The sequence below is a fragment of the Malus domestica genome, chromosome 13 (genome assembly GCF_042453785.1).
Source record: "Malus domestica chromosome 13, GDT2T_hap1".
In the NCBI taxonomy this organism is placed as follows: domain Eukaryota; kingdom Viridiplantae; phylum Streptophyta; class Magnoliopsida; order Rosales; family Rosaceae; genus Malus; species Malus domestica.
This window is the reverse complement of record NC_091673.1, coordinates 742,488-756,180: the sequence shown is the minus strand read 5'-3', so window position 1 is coordinate 756,180 and position 13,693 is coordinate 742,488.

The window sequence follows — 13,693 nt, the reverse complement described above, 5'->3', positions numbered from 1 at the left end:
ACCGTCGTTTTGACTTGAACTTTGGTGAAGAGGCAGCCATGCCTTCTCAAGACAACATATGGCGCCCATCCTTCTTATCCCTTATTGGTTTTCTTACCGTTGGGGACTCTGTGATGAAGAATGATATGACCGTTGCGGTGGTGGCCAGGAACCTTCTCACTCCCAAAGATAACAGACTACTTTCCAAACGGTCTGATGAGTTGGCTGTTAAGGATTATCTGGCTCTCAGTGTTCAATGTGCAGGTTCTGTGTCTAATATGGCCCAACGCCTATTTGCTCGAACCCGCCAAGTTGAATCATTGGAGCTGAAGTGATAAGTCTCAAACAGGAGATCAGAGTGCTCAAGCATGAGAATAAATAGTTGCACAGGCTCGCACATAACTATGCTACAAACATGAAGAGGAAGCTTGACCAGCTGCAGGAATCTGATGGTCAGATTTTACTTGATCATCAAAAGTTTGTGGGTTTGTTCCAAAGGCATTTATTGCCTTCGTCTTCTGGGGCTGTACCGCGTAATGAAGCTCCAAATTATCAACCTTCGGTGCCTCCTCCTTCTGGGGTTCTGCCTTCTCGTTTGGAGACTTGAAAAATCCAAGTCACTGAGTGGTCGTGAGACTTCCGAGTATCAAGGTGCAGTAGCATATGGTAGGAGTCCCCCAAGTCTCTGGTTGAGGGAGTTGACGAATAAGGCATTTCCTTTCTAAGTGGTAGCCCAAAACTCCTTCTTTATATATATTTATTATGAAAGTTGTTAGGCCCAAAGAAGATGAGGCCTAGGCAAAATTTTTTTTTTCGAATTTCCAAATTTTTGAATTTTCAAATTTTCGAATTTTTGAATTCTCGAATTTCCAAAAAAAATTAAAAAAAAATATATATATATATATATATATATATATTTTAAAGCTTTGTAGGTGAATCTTTGGTGTTAAAGCTTTGTAGGTGAAGCTTTGTTGGGCACCATGAATTGATTTTGCTTCACACTATCTTGATCAAGATAGTGTGAAGCTTTTGTAGGTGAAGCTTTTGTGTTGAAGCTTTGTAGGTGAAGCTTTTGTGGGTCAAGCTTTTGTTGGTGAAGCTTTTGTGAGTCAAGCTTTTGTGGGTCAAGCTTTTGTAGGTGAAGTTTTTGTGGGTGAAGCTTTTGTAGGTCAAGCTTTTGTAGGTCAAGCTTTTGTGGGTGAAGCTTTTATGGTTGAAGCTTTTGTGGGTCAAGCTTTTGTGGGTCAAGCTTTTGTAGGTGATCTTTTTATGTTGAAACTTTTGTGGGTGAAGCTTTTGTAGGTGAAGCTTTGAAGTTGAAGCTTTTGTTGGGTACCATGAATTGATTTTGCTTCACACTATCTTGATCAAGATAGTGTGAAGCTTTTGAGAATTTGTAGTTGTCCTCCATTGATGAAGCTTTTGTTGGTGAAGCTTTGGAGTTGAAGCTTTTGTTGGGTACCATGAATTGATTTTGCTTCACACTATCTTGATCAAGATAATGTGAAGCTTTTGAGAATTTGTAGTTGTCCTCCATGGATGAAGCTTTGTTGAATTTCCCTTTTTTTTTTTTGGGAAACTAGAAATTTGAAAATGTGGGAGAGACAACATATACAAATTTTGCTTCCACACTGTTGAGCAAAAGATTATGATGCAAGCCACACCTTGTAGTAGTTGAAGGTTTGGATGAACCATATAAATTGAATTTGCTTTGAAGGTCTGAGAATTGTAGTTGCCCTTCATTGATGAAGCTTTTGTTGGCACCATAAATTGGTTTTGCTTCACACTATCTTGATCAAGAGTGTGTGAAACTTTTGAGAATTGTGGTTGAACTCCTTTGGTGAAGCTTTTGTTGGCACTATAAATTGGTTTTGCTTCACACTGTCTTGATCAAGAGTGTGTGAAGCTTTTGAGAATTGGGGTTGCCCTCTATTGATGAAGTTCTTGTTGGCACCATAAATTGGTTTTGCTTCACACTGTCTTGATCAAGAGTGTGTGAAGCTTTCTACGAGTTGTAGTGTTTGCATTGTTACGAGGGGAAATGTTTGAAGCAGATGCAAGAGGGCTGAATAGCGTTATCTTCGTATGCCATGCACTGAAGTTGTTGTTGGCGTGCAATAAGACATTGTTGGTGACTATAACTCTTGTTGGGCATAAGTGCTCCCCTAGTTGAGTTGTCAAGCTTGAGGGTTTTTGATTATTTGTGAATGCTAGGATTTCACATGTACAAGTTGTACCACTCGTCTTCTGGTAGGTGGAATGAATGGTGAGTTGCTTTCATCACTTGGTTGGTGGTACGAAGGTGAGTTCCTTCCTCCCCTGGTTTCTGCAGATTCACGGTGGAGGTGAAAAAATGAACCACGAGATTCAGTTGGGTCATTGATCTACGAGCATATGTGGAGGGAATTCTCTCGATGTTGCTTTAGGAAGTCTCGGTAATCACGATAAACGACTTTCAATCTTTCTAACCCTTCTGCAATGAGGTGTCTTCCTCCACTTCTTCTACTTTGGGTCGAAGCATCTGGGTTGAGAGAAGTCTCATGTTGATCAATGTTTTGATGATTAGCTCACTCCTCATCAAGGATACCCATGTCGAAGGGAGGTGACCCTCCGTGTTGAGGGGCACCCAGATGATGGTTGATGTCTACAGGGGCAACGAGCTCGTGTGTTTGAGTACACCTAGTTTTGCGAAGCATCTCAAAGAGCTTCTCATACTGCTCCTAGAGGACCTCATTCTTCATTGCTATCTTCTTGTTATGAGCTTCTAGCTCATCGACTTTAGCTTGAAGAGCAACCTTCTTTCCTTCCTTCTTTCGTTACTTCGCACTAGGTGCAAAATGTGTGTCATTCTGTGTGATGTGGCTTCCTTCGCTCCCCATGTTGGAAAGGGATGCCTGGTCAAAAGAGAGTGTACGAATGGTGGAAACCAGCTTGGCAAAGCTGAAGAGAGTGGGAATAAATGTCGTTCTGCCATTAAACTATGTCACTTATACAACATGTGATTTACCACACGACTGAATAAATTATTTATTTATAGAAGGCAAATAGTACAATATTTTGCCTTGACAAACTTTGTCAATTTGATTTATTCATTATACGGTCATACTTATACTGTCATTTATTGTCAGAAATTATTGAGCAACTAGATCCACTGATCAACATTGTTGCTGATTAAAAGAACCCAATATGCGAACCCGACAAGCAGACCCGAATCATGTCGAGAATAAACTCATACTGAGTGCACGCTGACATAAAGTACATACTTGCAATGAGGAAGACCACGAGCCGAGCCGCCTCGCAGCGAGCATAGCCTCTAGCCGAGCAGCCTCGCAACGAGCATCGCCTCCAGCCGAGCAACCGCCTCGCCACGAGCATAGCCTCTAGCCGAGCAGCCTCGTAACGAGCATCGCCTCCAGCCGAGCAATCTCACAACGTGTGATACCTCTAGTCGAGTATTGCGTTATGTTGAGCATTGTCTTGTGTTGAGTACTGGTTTAAGAAATCTAGCCATTTCGGCCCGTACATGGATTTGATTTAAAGTCTCCAGCCAAACGACTCTCTTGACTAAAGACTTGGGGGACTCCTGTTGGTACCATATATTGGGCCTCGTCTTTGGGCCTCATTTCTAAGCCCATGATTTATGTAAGAATGGAGGAACCCTTGCTCTATAAAAGGGGGGCCTCACCTTCAGAGAAAGGGGGAGAGCCATACATCTAGGGAAACAAATTCCCACATCCAGAGAGCCTCATAATAAGATAGAGGGCAATACACTCTCAGCCAAACAGAGAGCAAAATGGCAAATGCTGCATCCACAGAAAGCTCCAATGCCGATCTATTGTAATCCATACATACGTACAGTAAATGGAATCAACATCAGTGTGGGCGTAGCCCAAACATTGAGGTGAACCACGATACATCATTGTGTTCTTGAGCGTTTGTGTGATTCACGGCCGGATTTACGGTTGTCCAAGATCCTCCGAATTTTGTGCATTCAACAATAACCATATAATCTATACAAAATAATTAAGCATTAAATACCTAAACCCCCCCCCCCAACCAAAAACATTTTGGTGTGATTTTAAATTATTCTCAACCATTTCAAACATTCCTAAAGAGTACTCAACGTATAGAAAATATCACTTTCATTATGTCCTAAGGTAGGAGAACCATTAGTACCTACGTGGCATTCATGGTCAGATTTTTTTTTTAAATGACGTGAACAAATCCCATAAAGTAACCTTTAATGACGTGGCATTAATTCATGGTCAAATTAGTCACAACCTTTAAAAAAAAATTTCTCCTTCTCGCACTCTCTCATCCTTCCCCTCTCTCCCAATCTATCAAATTTGCAGGGGGATTGAAACTCCTCCTTCTTTATCATCCTCTGCAGAAAAAATGAAATCCAAAATACACAATGATCGCATAATCAAACATGACCGCAATTGGTACAGTATTCGAATTCGAACATTTCGCAACAACCTCGAGACCCAAAGCCTCACTCTTTCTTGTGCTAATTTTTTATTTATCTCGTTTTAGTTTCTTTTAATCTGGGGTTTTTATTAATTAGTTCTTATCATGAAATTCATGAATTTGTATGATCTCAAGCCAAATAAGATTTGGGAGCAATTTTGCATTTAAATAACTAAATATGCACAGGACTAATCCGTATAGGATTTGGTTTGTACAACAAGATTTACAAGGAATACAAATCCGTGAATGACCATGAGTATAACAAGTGCTTCTCCCAATAAAATTGGAACTAAGAAACAATAGGCGTAGCAGCTTTCTCATGATCACTCTTGGACTGTGCAATAGACAGTCATTGGCATCCTCTCGTCGACATCCAATCTCCAAGCCATGTCACCACAATTTTATTTAGGGAGTTTTAATGAAAAGCTGCAACCCTACGTGCAGTTTCAGACGAAAGAGAAGTTGGGGTTTCAAAGAAGTATTTTGAGGTTTGGCCTGCATCGAGATCTATTTAATGGGTGGGAATTAGGTTTGGAAATTATGAGATTTGTCACGTCATTTAAAAAAATCTAACCATGAATGCCACGTAGACACTTAACGATTCTCTTACCTTGGAACTTAACATAAGTGATATTTCCTATACATTGGATACTTTATTGGAATGTTTGAAAAGGTTGAGATTAATTTGGAATTACACCAAAAGGTTGGGGGATTTTAGGTACTCAATTCAATAAAGCGGATTTGTCTTCAACAACAAAGAAAAGGATAAAATAACTTTAAATTTAAATGGCGAGAGAGAGGGGTCAGAGGTGTCTGGAAGGGATACAACAAATTTAATTCCTTCTCAATTTAACTTCTCTAATTTCGATTATGGATTTGTAAACATGTCATTCGATTACTTCTGAACTATGTGGAAAGACACTTCTAAAAGAGAGAATCTATAATAGTTAAAAGAATAAGCGTGGAAAGGTTAAAGTTGCATGCCGAAATGTTTCAAACGAGCACTTTTCTCCAAACTCAGTTGGTTGCATTTTGATTTGAGAGTAGAATTGTTGTTACCTGCAAGCAAAGGAAGCTTCATTCAGTTGCTTTACCCATCAAACAAAGGTGGCCATCTTACTCTCTCTTTTTTTCCTTGAAATTTCTCCGGGAAATGGACAATCTTTGTTGGCTTGTGAGGTAGAGAGCCAAACTCTTTGTATTTCCTCTGTCAACCTCAGTACTGCATGACTTAGCTAGTAGTCATGTAATATAATCAACCTCTTTATTCCCTTTATGCAATAATGTACATGTTCAGCAATAAGTGGGACCAAAGGAATACATCTATTACATTATCTATATATATGTATATAAATTGATCAAGGAAAAAAGAAAACTTCCTCAGGAGTAGTCAGGGAGGTTTCTGTCCTTAAAGACCCTTTTAGGAGGGCATCGTATATATTTATATCGCACATTAGGACCCACCTCTTAGACATGGTGGGCTATCATGAAATATGCAACCGAATGGACGGACATGATTTTTTTTTTTTTAGAAAACTTTTGGTATGATGAGAATTTTATTGATATCGAAAAAAATGTACACCTAGTCAAGGGGAACATAAATCTAACCTCTCATAACATAAGAAAAAAGGATAAAAAAAAAATACATGAAAAGAATGGGGGACATAAACCTTAACCTTCTAGAAACAAAAACAACAAAAATACAAGGAATAACCCCTCTAAAGCCAAACCTAAAGGTCTAAACCTGTAAAACAGAAAAAGCAACGTCCCAAGGTTAAGGAAAAAAAAAGAGTGAGACAATTCTGTATGTCAAGATGCATATTAATTTGAGAAGCGGAAACGAGGCAAGCCAACATAGTCTAAAAACAAAGCAACACAAACTGGAGGGGAATCATATCATACCAAAGTTGGAGAAGACAAGCCCATATTAGCAAAATTATCCGCAACTACATCCTTCACGACATATGTGAGAGGCATAGAAAGTCATCTTCTGAATGTGGTCCAAATAAGTAAACCATTGCATACGAAGAGGCCCAGGACGATCAAAATCTGTCGATTGGAGGGCAAAAATAACACTAGAATAGTCACTTTACAGCTAAAGACAATGCCAACCCCATTGATATGCAAACTCTACACCAATAATAACTGCTGATAAGTTTGCAAAAAAAAAAAAAAGAGTTGTAATGAACAATCCCTTGGCAGAAACCACCAAGAAACTAACCATGGCAATCCCGAAAAAACTCCTCCATAAGCAGCAAGACCAGGATTTCCTTTAGACTGACATGATTTGCTCGACTAAAAAATTTGTCATTCTTGTTCAGGTTAGGAGACGGAGTACTCCCAAGTCATTTCTAGTCAAATTAAAATAAGGGTACAATGCTATCCACACACACATTTGTACTTTTCACACACCTGTTAATTTTCGACCGTCAAATCAAATCAATCAAAGAAGATCAATGATAAAAAATTTACAAGAGTATGTGAGAAGTAAAAATGAGTATATAAATATCACTATCCTAGAATAAACCCAGCTATGTGGCACTCATAGATACATGAATAGTAGACTACTATTCATTGAGAATAATTTGTCAACTTAATACATTTTTTTATTTCAAAACCCTTAGTAGTCACGATGAAATTTGAGTGAGAATAGAATTGAAGAAGTTATATAATAAATTGAGAGACATAAACTTTACCTTTCAAAACACATTAAACTCAACCTTTTTTGAAACCTCAAGGGAGTTGATAATTCCATTGGGAGCTTTATATGTAGAGACAAAAAGTTTTATTATAATTCAAGAAACTCCACTAGTTTTTAAACATGTCAAGGAGAGACAAAAACATAAAAACAACGAAAGCCCAACCCAAAAACATAGAAACAATGTTTTAAAATACCAGCTGTACCCCTAAGGTTTTATGCTATTAATAAAACTCACCCTCACAACTCCAATAAATTTAATATGTGTCCACCCATCTTCGACTAATTTTGTAGAATCAGTTCAATTCGTCATCGATCATTTTTGTAGAATCAGTTCAACCCTCTTCGACCATTTTTGTAGAATCAGTTCCAACCCCTCTTCGACCATTTTTGTAGAATTAGTTTAACCATTTCTTAACTATTTTTGCAGAATCAGTCAACCCATCTTTAACCATTTTTGCAGAATCAGTTCAATTTGTCTTTGACCGTTTGTAGAATCGGTTCAACTAGTCTTCGACCATTTTCACATAATCAATTCAACTCATCCGACCATTTTTGCAGAATCAGTTCAATCTGTCGTTGGCTATTTTTGCAAAACAGTTCAACCCGTTTTCGACTATTTTTGCAGAATTAGTTCAACCCGTCGTCGACCATTTTTGCATAATCGATTCAAAGTTCAACCAATCATTGACCATTTTTGCATAGTCAGTTCAACTCATCTACGACCATTTTTGCATAATCAATTCAATTCGTCGTCGAACACTTTTGCAGAATCAGTTCAACTCGTCCTCAACCATTTTTTGCATAATTAGTTCACTTGTCATCGACCATTTTTGCAGCATTAGTTCAACCCGTCCTTGACTATTTTTGCAGAATCAATTCAACCCATCTTCGGCTAATACTAACATAATTTCCCTCTTTCACACGGAAGAAAGGTGAAATGTGAACCGGAATGTTCGAGTGCCTTTTCTTGTATTTAGAAATAAGTGAAACTTTTGAAATTACCAGTTCGAATGTTACCTTTTGAAAATACCAGTTGAAATGTTGCCTTCTGGACCAATATAAATAGCGAATAACGACAAGGCGACTAGAGCGATGATTAAATTGCATATATGGTACTGATTCGAGTCGGCCCCTTCTTCTTCTTGCTCTGAATTAATAGTGTATGAGGCTTTATCTAAGCTATGAGCTTCGAATTTATCTCCAATCACAAAATTTGAAAGAAAATTTAAAAATTGGATGGTGAATCTTGATCCTTAAATCAATTGGAATCAAAACCCTATAAATGAACTGGAATTTGAGAAGGTACCTTCGAGATTTGGGCTGTGTATTTTTTATTGAAGATTGACGGCATGGATTGAGTTGCAGTGAGGTTGAAATGTTTGAATCGTAGAAAGAGAGAGAGAGAGAGAGAGAGAGAGAGAGAGAGAGAGAGAGAGTCGAGTTTAGTGGCCGATTCGGATTTAACCAATTTTGGCCACTAACGGAAAGAAGTTGCAGTCAACAACAATTTCAATGTGGCTTCCTATTCACCTTGTGTTTATATTAGCTTCCTAAAGCCAACCACCAAGTGAGACAAATTTGGACTATATTTAAGAATATCCATATCTTTTTCTTTGGGGATTTGATTGCCTCTCGAGGGCTCGGTCTGCCATTTTGGATCTGGTTCGAGGAGTGGTGGAATCTGAGCAAAAACTCACATTTTGAATTTTAATATAAAGGTTGTTTTTGTAACTTACACTCTAAAAAACAAAAGTCAATGATGTCATTTTTCATATGCATTAACTTTTGTCTTTCCTTGAAATGTTTAAAAAGTGTTATCTCAATATATAATTAAGTATTAAAAGTATATTCTATGTGTAATTTTTCCAATTCCATTCACGTTTTTCTAAATATTTTAATGGGGAATATTTATTTTAGAAGATAAATTTTACCTCTCAGAAAAAAGAAAGATACAAGAACGAGGAAGGACAGAGGACCTAACCCTTCATAAACAAACTTAAAAAAATATAAAAACAGAAAAAAAAAAGAAGAAGAAGCAAGAAGATTAAAATAAACTTAAGAATTATAATTTTATAAATATGTAGTTGATGTGAAAATGTGGGATTTTGTCCTCACATTTTCACACACCCTTTTATGTGTGACAAATTTTTAAGCCTCGATAATACAAAGTGATGACGTGGAGCACGTGAGTTGAGGTTTCACCATAAAACCAATTGGTAGTATGAGAAATAACTCAATCTCTTATTAGCTCTTGCATGATGTAGTCTCATTGATATGGGACTTTGTCCTCACATTCTCACCATTGCCTCATGGGAAATTATGGATATATATAGAACCGTATGCATATGGTGGGGAATGTGAAAGAAATCTAACTTGACAATTATTCGGTTGTGCTTGTAAACAGGTGGTGTCCAGTACTGACTTTAAGGTTTGATCATCTTGTGTGATATATATTCTCCAAATTCCATTGTTTGTTCCAGGTCTTGGTTTGGCTGTGTCGATATTTTTATATTATGTATGATTTCCATATATCGAAAAACGAGAATGGAATTATCATCAACTCCTTGACGTTTAGCCAAACGTTATACATTTTATGCACCATTTACCGTCTAGCATAAATATTCTTCGTGAAATATCCATAGTGAAGTGCCATATAGAATATCATTGTTCAAACTTAGCTGATCATTTAGAATAAAAAATGGCTGCTGATGAGCTTCATGCGTTTGGCTGCATGTATAACGAGTCCTAATTCACAAAGATTAAGTTCACAGTCACATGCTCCTCCCGTAATCAAAGGTCATAGTTATTGGGGTTGTTGATAAAAATATTCCAATTATAAAACAATATTTCCCAGAACGTTTCATACTTTATTATTATTGGAAACTATAAAATTAAACCTTTAATTAGTTTTTTTAGCACAGTTTGAATTTATTTCAACCAAAACTATAGCAAGTGGCCCAGCGGTAAGGACGTAGACTGCGGCTCTCAAAACGACAAAGAAAATTGGGAGGTCGTCCCGGGTTCAATGATCCGAGTTGGTGAGTCTACTTGACAGTGACCATGGGCAGAATGAAATTCCCTATAGCTTCTCCGGGCTGGAAGAGTGGTTAATTCAACCAATAGAATTAAGGATGTTGGATTAAGGTCAATCTTGCGTGAATATGTTTAGATTTTTTTGTGAGAAAATGTTTGGAATCCCTAATTAATTATTGGGGTTGTTTAACTACAGGAACATATTAACCAGTTACGATTTAACGGCATATGAAAGTTTGAAAATTTTCCACAATTTCCTTGTATAAAGGAAAAGTCCTTTTCCTCGGTGAATTTAAAATCAAATAATTTTTGGGTAAAAATAGAGAAAAAGTGTGTGCCCTTCCCTTTCAACCCTAAACCAGCTGCAGTCCCCCGGAGACATATTCTCTACGTTAGCATCTTGGCAAGTTTCACATTTTGTACCTAATATATATAATTTTCTTATTCTTATGAAAATATATAATATGATTTGGTAGTAACTTCATTTAGGATATTATATTGCTGTATTCACATGATCATATATACAATTAATTTGTTGGAGCTCAGAAGGACCACGGTCCACACCAAATTCTCAATAATCGACGTAATGACAACAACCCACATTCCTAATTATAATATAAAATCCGGTTTTTAAATCATAAGCCGTGTATAATATATATTTTCGTGTTTAAAATGTACAGTTGCAATTAAATAAAGCTAAACAAGATTTTCCTTGATCGTCATGACTCAGACTGAATATTCTTTTTCATTCAAAACTAATTTTCAATTTCCCATGTCAATTCTCTATGGGGTCCCAAAATCTGCGTAATAATCTTCGTAAATTCATGTCGATACGCTCCACATCATAATTTAGATTAATTCCCAATGGATAAAAATAATCCGAAAACTCGTAAAACATAGTTGTCAAATTTGAAATTTAAAATTCATTACCAGAGATAGATTGGAGGAACAAATTATTCTGTGGGTCATGTCTATCTTTAGAGAAGGAAATTTTGCGGTTTGTCGGGATTGCCGGTGGCCTACGGCGGAGTGACATGAGAATGACGAAGTTACGAACCCTACTGGGCCCACAGAAAGCCACAACCCTAGCTGCTGCTGCTGCTGCTTCTTCTTCTTCTTCTTCTTGTAGAGGTACATATGAGTAGACAGTGGAGACTGTTGGTAGTGGTGGTAGTATACTAGTAATGGTTGCAAGTCTTCTTCTTGGAAGGAGCTGTGTGGGTCCCATCCGTACCGTGAGGAATCGTTGCTGGCCACCATATGGAGTATATGAACATCATATATGACATGCATGCCCCTCTCCTTCCCATCCCCCCCTTAATCCAATCAAAATATTATTCCTTTCCTTTCCCTTGCTTCTAGTACTACTACTACATGTTTTGTGTTATTTAATTGATAGTATACATCTTAATTTACATGCATGAAGATAAATTAAGAAGATAAAGGTTTACAAAGCTTATAACTCATATGGTAATCCTAGCTAATTAAGTCATTTTACCTTTCTTTTCTTTAACTTGGCAAATTTGATACGTTAATAGTACAATAAGTGATTTTTGTTTTCTTTACCTTTGAATTGAATGAATTGAAGGAGAATAGAAAGACAAGTACGATAAAATAAGTGGAAAAGCAAAAAAAATAAAAGTGAAAACAACAATCCTTACCACACACAAGCAATGTTACTCAATATTAGGGTTTTTTAACCCCATGATAAGTCTATCGAGTCTATCTTCACTATGATTGTAAATTTGACGCATTAATTAATTTACCGCGCGCATATGCAATGTTATGTTTAGGGTTTTCTTATCCTATGAATCTATCTTCACTCTATGACTGTAACTAATATTTGATGAGCAGCACAAGTAGATAGAAGCTGGTGTTGATTAGCATTGAGAAATTTACATGCATGGGAAAGGTTGGAAAGATTGAAATAGCGAGAAAGTGGGACGTCGATCGAGATGGACAACACACAGAAACATGTGATTTGCCTGCAGCTCGATGGATGCATGTGAGTGATGGTGACAATGGGAGGGACACGTTGTGCCGGGTAATTGGTGGGTCCTATTCCTTTGTGGGCCTGTGGCTTTCTTTTGGATGGAGCATAAAGTAGAGACATGCTGTGACTGCTGGTAGGGTTGGGGAAGGGAGGGTCCTCTGCCCCGCCCTTTGCATGAATATCTAATTTAATCATAATATATTATTGAAGGGAATCATGCATTCCCTCAATTAAAAGCCAGCTGCAAGCCTATCATAACATGTTTAAATAGTATTAATTGTAAAGGGCAAGATAACAAAAATCCAATTTATAGTTTGTAGGGCTTGAAGGAGTACTGCATTTGCTGCTTGTTGCTTTTGGTGGGAGGTTGGGAATGGGATGGTAAACTTTCTTGGAGCTAGAAAAAGCGAATTCACGGGCTACAAACTACTCACTTGGAAGGAAGGAACCAAAAGAAAGATTCACCTACAACTACAAGAGAGAGAGAGAGAGAGAGAGAGAGAGAGAGAGAGAGAGAGATGAATGATGGGTAATACATACATAGTACTAGGCAGCAGCAGCCCAGCTAGGAGTGGTAGTGTTGGTGCAAGAAAGAAAAATTATCTTGTAAAGGGGAATTTCCATCGAAAAGACATATCAACTAACAACTTTTGCTGTCTAGCTTCCTCTTGCTTTCCTTTCATTGTCCACACTATTACATCACTCTCTTTTTTTTGTCAACACACACTTACACAACTCACACTACACAAATATGTGTTTTGAGCTTAAACATCTAATCTTACACATAACTTGGTTAAGATTTTAGGGCCGAGGTCAACGGTCTACTACTATTCACATTGATATTGTCCTAACTTAACTAGTTGCATAGCTCAGCACGTGTTTGGATTTTATCACAAATGGTTTTAGTACATTAGAAGAGAAACCATTCAATATATTTGTAATTTATCTTGTGAAGTTTCCGACGTGAGACTCTATTGCATTCATGCATCATGCATGAAGCTTAGTGAACCTCAATAATTGACCTTGTTCAACTCACTCATAACCCAACCCTTCTCAATATACTTAAGTTGTAGATAATTATAAACGAGAATAGAATTAATTTGAGTTTAGACAATAATTAAGAGATTGGCTTAAGTAAAAATCGATTAGGAGCCAACATCAATTCCCATTAACATTGGATGTTAAGAAAAAGGTAACGACAAAGTTTTACACAGGACCTCAGTAGGGTTAGCTGGTTACACTTTCAACCAAATAAATACCAACAAAGAGGAGGCCCTAAAGTGGTTTGAAGGTCAACTCTTTGTCTTTAGAATCCAAACTTTTTAAGCTTCAACCCAAGGCCCTAAGCCCAAACCCGTATAAGATTTTCTATCTTGTTAATTAATTAAACTTTTTTTTTTTTTACATACCGATCTTGACTCTTCTGTGTGGTATTCATTCTTGTTGGGCACATCTAGCAGTGGTTGGAACAGCTCGCAAAATCCTACCACTTTTACCTACCTCATTGCCCCCAACCG